Source organism: Trichechus manatus, unplaced genomic scaffold (assembly GCF_000243295.1).
Source record: "Trichechus manatus latirostris isolate Lorelei unplaced genomic scaffold, TriManLat1.0 scaffold00134, whole genome shotgun sequence".
In the NCBI taxonomy this organism is placed as follows: Eukaryota; Metazoa; Chordata; class Mammalia; order Sirenia; family Trichechidae; genus Trichechus; species Trichechus manatus.
The window spans coordinates 6,671,337-6,680,200 of NW_004444070.1; the positions used below are offsets into that span (position 1 = coordinate 6,671,337).

General features: G+C 48.5%; 1 protein-coding gene across 2 annotated transcripts in view; it reads right to left on the bottom strand.

Annotated features, from left to right (window-relative positions):
- Window positions 1–3,737, bottom strand: part of LOC111822152 (granulocyte-macrophage colony-stimulating factor receptor subunit alpha-like) — a 28,799-nt gene extending 25,062 nt beyond the window's left edge. For both annotated transcript variants that reach the window (XM_023739473.1, XM_023739472.1), the window contains exon 1: window positions 3,511–3,737. The gene's annotated coding sequence lies outside the window, so the exon portion shown is untranslated. The remainder of the gene's footprint in view (window positions 1–3,510) is intronic.
- Between the last annotated feature and the right edge of the window lie 5,127 nt (window positions 3,738–8,864).

The following is an 8,864-nucleotide window of genomic DNA, read 5'->3' on the forward strand; positions in this document are numbered from 1 at the left end:
TTTCTGTTACAGCAGTGCTGGATAACCAAGACCACCACTGAATCGCCACTGCTCCATAAGGACTCTTGTCTTGTTGTTGTTGTTCGCTGCCATAGAGTCACCCGACTCACTGTGACCCCATGCACAATGGAACAAAATGTTGCCCAGTCCTGCACCATCCCCATTATTGGTTGTGGATCAGACCATTGAGATCCATAGGGTTTTCACTGGCTGATTTTTGGAGGTAGATTTCCAGGCCTTTCTTCCTAGTCCATCTTAGTCTGGAAGCTTCATTGAAACCTGTTCAGCATCACAGTAACACAGAAGCTTCCATGGACAGACGGGTGGTGGCTGTGCATGAGGTGCATTGGCTGGGAATTGAACCTGGGTCTCAGGCGTGGAAGGCAGGAAATCTACCACTGAGCCACCATTGCCCTCTTGTGCAAAGACTGCTTTTCTTAAATCCCAAACAAATTGAGTACAAACATAAAAACAAAACCAAACAAAAACGGTCGAGCCATCTCCGACTCATGGCAACCCCATGTGCATCAGAGTAGAACTGTGCTCCACAGGGTTTTCAGTGGCTGATCTTTTAGAAGTAGATCGCCAGGCTTTTCTTCGAAGGCACCTCTGGGTGGACTCGAACTTCTAAACTTTTGGTTAGCAGCTGAGCACATTAACAGTTTGCACCGCCCAGGAACTCCCATAGTTTTGTAGTGGGATAGAATCTCTCCATCCCAGTGAGATGGCATATGAAGACAAGATGGAGGGTGGAGACAAGATGGAGGGTGGAGACAGGATGGAGGATGGAGACAAGATGGTGGGAGGATACAAGATGGAGGATGGAGACAAGATGGGGGGTGGAGACAAGATGGGGGATGGAGATAAGACGGAGGGTGGAGACAAGATGGAGGGTGGAGATAAGATGGTGGGTAGATACAAGACGGAGGATGGAGACAAGATGGTGGGTGGAGACAAGATGGAGGATGGAGACAAGATGGAGGATGGAGACAGGATGGAGGATGGAGACAAGATGGAGGATGGAGACAAGATGGTGGGTGGAGACAGGATGCTGAGTGGAGACAAGATGGAGGGTGGGGACAGGATGGAGGGTGGACACAAGATGGAGTGTGGAGACAGAATGGAGGGTGGACACAAAATGGAGGATGGAGACAAGATGGAGGATGGATTAAAGATTGGGGGTGGATACAAAATGGAGTGTGGAGAGAAGACGGTGGGCGGATACAAGATGGTGAGTGGATACAAGATGGAGAATGGATACAAGATGGTGAATGGAGGGTGAATAGAAAATGGAGGAAGGATACAGGATAGATGTCAAATACAGGGTGGATGATAGAGACAAAAGGAGGATGGAGAGTGGAGACAAGACGGAGGACGGAGGGTAGCTACAAGACTGAGGGTGGATGTAAGAAAGACAGTGGGGACTGGACGGAGGGTGGACACAAGGCGGAGGATAGAGACAAGATGCAGGGTGGAAGATAGAGCATGTAACATATAATATGTTGTTGTTGTTGGGTGCCATCGAGTCGATTCTGACTCAGTGACCTCATGTGACAGAGTAGAACTGCTTCATCGGTTTTTCTAGGCTTTAATCTTTTTGGAAGCAGATCATCAGGTCTTTTCTTCTGTGATGTGCTGGGTGGATCTCCTGCATGGAAGGTGAGAATTCTACCACTGAACCCATGCCCTCTTGCCTTTGACCTAGTTCTCACCTTTGCCCTCCTGCTAAACTCTTCCAGGTCACAGGTGCAATCACCTGAGCTGTCAATTGGAATGCAGGTGCTTTCTTGAGGACTTGCCCAACCCTGCTGGCTGCAGACATGGCTGGGCTCTGCTCAGGACAGTGGAGGAAGGTCCAGTTCTGCCCCATCCCAGCCTCTGCCTACCACCTGTCCTGGGACTGTTTCCTCAGGAGGTCTTTCTGTCTTGCTTGCTCCTGCCCCACTCAAGCCATGTTCCGTCTCCTGGGCCACCTCACTGGGCCGTCACCTGGGAGCTGGTGGGAAATCAGCATGTCTTCTGACCCCAGACCTGCAGGACTACAATCTGCATTTTTAACAAGACCCCAGAGGGGCATCTGAGAATGGCCGCTCTGCACTATCTTGAACCCCCTGGGGAGGGACAGGAAGCGCCTGGGCAGGTGCAAAAGGTAACACCTGGGCAGAAGGTGGATCCATCTGAGCAGAAGACGGATACACCCGAAGCAGGTGCAAACTAGCAACACCTGGGCTGAAGGTGGATACACCTGGGCAGGTGAAAATGGCAACACCTGGCAGAAGGTGGATACACCCGAGCAGGCGCAAAATAGCAACACCTGGCAGAAGGTGGATACACCTGGGCAGGTGAAAATGGCAACAGCTGGGCAGAAGGTGGATGCCTGGGAAAGTTCACTGCCCCTTCTGGTTTGACCATCTGCTTTTTTTTCCCACCTGAGGGCTCTGGACTCATATTTTGAAACCATTTGCCTGAGCAGACAGGACAGACTGACTCTCGGTGACTTTGATAGTTTAAGAATATTCCGAACACAGAGCTGAGTGGGCAAGGTGAGACAGCCCCCCACGCACATCAGCCCAACTCAACAACCCTCGTGCCCACCACCTTGGCTTCTCAGTCTACAAACCCATGAGACAGAGATCCCACCAAGCCCTTTGTTCTTTTCCCTGACCCTATTGCAGTTTTTCCATTAAAGGCCCACCCTCTTCCTCTCCCTTCCCCCTGCAACAGACAAAGCTGCCACGGCTTTTTCCTCCGTTACTTTGTTACGGCCATGATGGAATGGCGCCACAGCGGAAGAACTCTCGAATCCCACGCGGGAGACCCGGGTTCCATTCCCGGCCAATGCACCTCATGTTAACCACTATGCCCCATAGATACATTGGCAAAACAACAAAAACAGTTGCCGTTGAGATGAGCCCAACTCATGGCGACCCCATGCGTGTCAGAAGATGCTCAACGACGTAAAAGGAGGTGCAGTAAAGTCCCTAAAACTCTGAAGTGGCAAAGAACTCTCAACTCAAAGTGGGGTCCGTGGACCAGCAGCATCAGCATCACCTGGGAGCCTGTTGGAAATGCAGAATCTTGGCCCCACCTGGACCTGCTAAAACCAAATCTACATTTTCACCAGATTTCTGAGGTGATGATCTGATTTTCTAAATTCAAGGTGGGAGATCTGGGTTCGATTCCCTGCCAATGCACCTCATGTGCAATGCACCTCATGTGCAGCCACCACCCGTCTGTCAGTGGAGGCTTGAGTGTGGCTGTGATGCTGAACAGGTTTCAGCGGAGCTTCCAGACTAAGACAGACTAGGAAGAAAGGTCTGGCGATCTGCTTCAGACAATCAGCCCATGAAAACCCTGTGGAGCACAACAGTTCAATCCACAACCGATCATGGGGATGGTGAAGGGCTGGGCAGCGTTTCCTTCCATTGTGCTTGAGGTCGCCATTAGTCTGGGGTGCAACTTGATGACAGCTAACAACAATCCCTAAAAGTGGGGATGAAGTCGACTTACGCGGAGGCTAGTTCTGCAGCTCTTTATGGCGATGGACTGGTGTTGCTCCAGGGCGCTGTCCGGCTGGCTGCTGCGGGTTGAGCAACGGAAATCGTCTTACTGAGAACCTCTTCTTTTTTCGGAGAGCATCCTCCCCTGGATCAGCATTTACAGAAGCACTGAACATTTTATCAAGTGCCTCCTCCTTGTCCATGTGTGGCCCGGCTGGTGTTATCATCTTGGCTCACAGGAAGCGTTTGCACCCTCGAGCTGCCTGTTATCTTCTGTCAACATCCTCAACTTCCCCTTTTGGCAGTGGGGTATCTCTGCTCCCTCTCCCACATACTCTCTCTCTAAACCAAAACTGGTTGTCATTGAGTCAACCCCACTCATGGCAACCCCATGTGTGTCAGAGTAGAACTGAGCTCCATAGAATTTTCAGTGGCTGATTTTTTTTGGAAGTAGATTGCCAGGCCTTTCTTCCTAGGCTCTGCCAAGTAGACTCAAACCTCCAACCTTTTGGTGAACAGCCGAGCACGTTAACTGTTTGCACCGCATATTAAAAAAAAACACCCAAACCAAACCTGTTGCCGTCAAGCCAATTCTGACTCATAGCCACCCTATAGGGCAGAGTGGAACTGCTCCATTGGGTTTCCAAGGAGCCGCTGGTGGATTTGAACTGCTGAACTTTTGGTTAACAACTGAGCTCTTAACCACTGCACCACCAGGGCTCCACATATAACAGTCTGTATTTTATATATATTCTATGTATCTATCTATCAACCAGTTGCCATTGAATTAACCCTGATTCATGGTGACCCCATGTGTGTCAGAGTAGAAGTGTTCTCCATAGGGCTGATTTTCCAGAAGTAGACCACCAGACCTTTCTTCTGCGTCATCTTTGGGTGGACTGGAACCTCCAAGCTTTTGTTTAGCAGCTGAGCATGTTAACCATCTATATGTATATCTATCTATGAGTCTATCTACCTGTCTGTCCATCCATCTACCCACCTAACCCACCTAACCCACCTACCCACCTACCCATCTGTCTATCTATCTATCTATCTACCAGTTGCCATTGAATTGACCCTGACTCATGGTGACCCCATGTGTGTCAGAGTAGAAATGTTCTCCATAGGGTTCCCAATGGCTGATTTTCCAAAAGTAGACCACCAGGCCTTTCTTCCACATCATCTTTGAGTGGACTCAAACTTCCAACCTTTCATTTAGCAGCCGAGTGCTTTATCCATCGGCATGACCTGTCTGTTGGTTCTTCTCCCCATGTTCTAGAACATTCTGGGCTCCATCCCAGATGACCCATCCTGTGCCCTTGCTCTGGGACCTTTCTCTCTGCTCGGTGACATGGGACTGGTTATCCAGCCCCCAGGGTCGCCTAGAGGTGGTGCCTGGTTCTGGTCCAGGTTCTCCAGGTTCATCACCGTGATGACGAGCTCACAAATCCTTAATTTAAAGGGTCTTTTTTGGGGCAAAGCATGCTGTTCTGTTTCCTCGTGGACAGAGGGGACCTGTAGGAGCACCTAGGAAATAGTTGCCCCACATCATAACTGAGTAATTGACATCCCAAGTCTCTCCATACTGGTGACAAAGGTCTCACAGGGTTTCTCCTCCCACAGGTGGGGCAGTGGTGGTTCAGTGGTAGAATTCTCGCCTCCCACGTGGGAGACCTGAGTTCAATTCCCGGCCAGTGAACCTCATGTGCAGCCACCACCCGTCTGCCCGTGGAGACTTGTGAGTTGCTGTGATGCGGAACAGGTTTCCACGGAGCTTCCAGACGAAGAGGGACTAGGAAGAAAGGTCTGGCGACTGACTTCTGAAAATCAGCCACTGAATTTCTTGTGGATCACGACGGTTCAATCATGGGATGGCACAGGACCGGGCAGTGTTTCATTCCGTTACACGGAGAGTGTCAGGGACTGACTCAATGGGAATAAACAAAGCTACAGTGCTACTACTTATTTTGAGAACGCGTGAACCTTTCTCTGCAACATCCGGAGCTACATGGCAGGGGGCATTCAAGGGGACTGGAAGTGCCAGAGTTTTCTCTTTGCTTTGACCAGAAAGGAGAAGTTAGTCATGGCTGGGATGCAAGATTGGCATCCTAAGTTGGGAGATCCCTGGGGTTGGGAGGAGAGAACTTCAGATCAACCAGTAAACCAGTTGCCATTGAGTTGACCCCAACTCATGGTGCCCCTATGTGTGTCAGAGTAGAACCGTGCTCCGTACGGTTTTCAATGCCTTGTTTTTGGGATGTACATCACCAGGCCTTTCTTCCGAGGAACCTCTGGGTGGAATCTAATCAAAAATCAAAGCCATTGCAGTTGAGTTGACTCCAACTCATGGTGACCCTGTAGGACAGAGTAGAACTGCCCCATAGGGTTTCCAAGGAGCGCCTGGTAGATTTGAACTGCTGACCTTTGGGTTAACAGTAGAGTTCTTAACCACTGTGCCACCAGGGCTCCGTGTGTTACACCGCAACAGGCCTTTTGAACCGCCAACGTTTTGATCAGTGGTTGAGTGCGAACCGTTGCTCCACCCAGTCCCCTAGACAGTACTAGTTCGTCTCAGTCTGGAAGCTCCACTGAAACCTGTCCAGCATCCTACCAACACATCAGCCTCCACTGACAGACAGGCAGTGGGTGCAGATGAGGTTCATCAGCCGGAAATCCAAGTTGGGTCTCTGGTGTGGAAGGCAAGGATTCCACCACGGAATCACTGGTGCTTCCGGCCTGACTTTATCCTTCAAAAAATCGTCAGGTTTCCGGATCACAACAGAGTGCCTCGGACAGAGCTGGAGAAAAATGGAGAACAAAATTCTAACACAAAAAAAGACCAGACTTACTGGCCTGAAAGAGACTGGAGAAACCCCGAGAGTATGGCACCCCGACACCCTTTTAGCTCAGTAATGAAGTCACTCCTATGGTTCGCCACTCAGCCAAAGATTAGACAGCCCCATAATGAGACTAAAGGGGTACACCGGGCCAGGGGCAAGGACGAGAAGGCAGGAGGGCACGGGAAAGCTGGTGATAGGGAACCCAAGATTGAGAAGGGACAGTGTTGACATGTCATGGGGTTGTTAACCAATGTCATAAAACAATATGTGTACTGTTTAATGAGAAACTATTGGTTCATTAAACCTTCATCTAAAGTACAATAATAATAATAAAAAAAAATCACCAGGTTGCTGTGGTTGGAGAGATCGTAGGGAAGTGAAAGTGGGAGAAGGAAGAACAGTTGAGACCAGCCATTGTTGGCTTAGCTAGAGAAGATGGCACCTGGACAGAGTTAGCACTGGTGGTGGGCATGGGAAGGACTCTCTCTGACATACTTGCTGATGAATTAATTGGAAGCAGTAGGAGGTACAGGGAGCCTGGATGGTGCCAGCAGTTTGTGCTTGACTACTAACCTCAAGGTCGGTGGTTCCAACACACCCAGCGGTGCCATGAGAGAAAGGCCTGGAGATCTGCTCTGGAAGAGATTACAGCTAAGAAAACCCTATGGAGTGCAGTTCTACTCTATCACACATGGGGCCACCATGATTTGGAATCGACTTGACGGCACCCAACAAGAAGGACAGAAAACATTTGAGAAGGGCTAAGTCTTCACCTTGAAAAACTGAAGGAAGTGTTGACAATGGAGGGGTCGTACAGAAAACTTGATTGGCTTCCAATGCTCCGCAAACTAAACCAAACCAAACCCATTGTTGTTGAGTTGATTCTGACTCAGAGCAACCCTATAGGACAGAGTAAAACTGCCCCATAGAGCTTCCAAGGAGCGGCTGGTGGATTTGAACTGCCGACCTTTTGATTAACAGCCGAGCTCTTAACAGCTGCACCAGCAGGGTTTCCCAGTGCTTCTCACAACCTCATTAAATGTCCTGGTGTAAGACGGTCCCCTTGTAGACCTGAATTTTCTTATATCATTATTTGCAGGGAGTTGAAAAAGTCACCCATTTTATCTGTTGATAGCAAAAGTGTTGAGACTTTCAGTTTTTTTTTGTAAAGGACAGTTGCGAGTGTGACGTTTTGGGGATTCATCATAGTTGTGACATTATTAGAAAAAAATGCTGATTTAGAAAATACAGAGGTGTGCCAAGTTCAACTGCTGCGACAGGAGGCTCCAAGCATGACAGAGGAGAAAAACAGTTAATAAAATTTAAAGCCGCAGACTTTAAATGTGTTTGGATCTGCTTTCTAAAAAGAATAGGAAAAGTGTAAGACTTTGTGAAGGAGATTGTTTAGAAGGTGTGTTATTAAATGTGCAAGGCCCCATGCAAATGAATGGCAGGTCTTGCAGTGATATTTGTGATAATAAATTTTGATTGATTGATTGGCAGGTATATTGTTATTGTTAGGTGACATCGAGTCGGTTCCAACTCATAGCGACCCTGTGTAGGACAGAATGAAACACTGCCCGGTCCTGCACCATCCTCACAATCATTGCTATGCATGAGCTCATTGTTGCAGCCACTGTTGTCGATCCATCTCCCTGAGAGTCTTCCTCTTTTTCTCTGACCCTCTACTTTACCAAGCATGATGTCCGTTTCCAGGAACTGCTCCTTCCTGATAATACGTGCAACGTATGTGAGAAGAAGTCTCGCAGTCCTCGATTCCAGGGAACATCTGGCTGTACTTCTCTCAAGACAGATTTGTTTGTTCTTCTGGCAGTCCATGTTATATTCAATAGTCTTCACCAACACCATAATTCAAAGGCATCAGTTCTTCTTTGGTCTTCCTTATTCATTGCCCAGCTTTCACATGCATATTAGGCGATCAAAAATATCATAGCTTGGATCAGGCGCACTTAGTCCTCAAAGTGACGTCTTTGCTTGCGAACACTTTAAAGAGGTCTTCCAAATTTCTTGGCATAGACGAGTGAGCACCTTCAGCGCTGCATGCGGTATATAGGCAACAGAATTATTGGCAGGTATATAGGTAACAGAGGAGCCCTGGAGGCACAGTGGTTAAAGCCATCGACTGCTAACCCAAAGGGTGGCGGTTGGAAACCTCCAGCAGCTCCGTGGGAGAAAGATGTGGCAGTCTGCTTCCGCAGAGATTTATAGCCTCGGAAAACTTATAGGGCACTTGTACTCTGTCCTATAGGGTCACTATGAGTCAGACTCAACTCGACGGCAGTGGGTTTGATTTTTTGGTTTTATACAGGTAACAGAACATTTGCCATTTCTACAATATTCACACATGCAGTTAGGTGGCATTAATTACGCTTATGTTGTTCAACGATCATGTGATAATATTCTTGCAAGTGAGAACTTTTACCTTCAAAGTTAAAAAAAAAAAAAAACCTGGCCAAACAGTGAACCCTCACGCAAGCCGGGGACCAAGGTATCAACGTTGGTT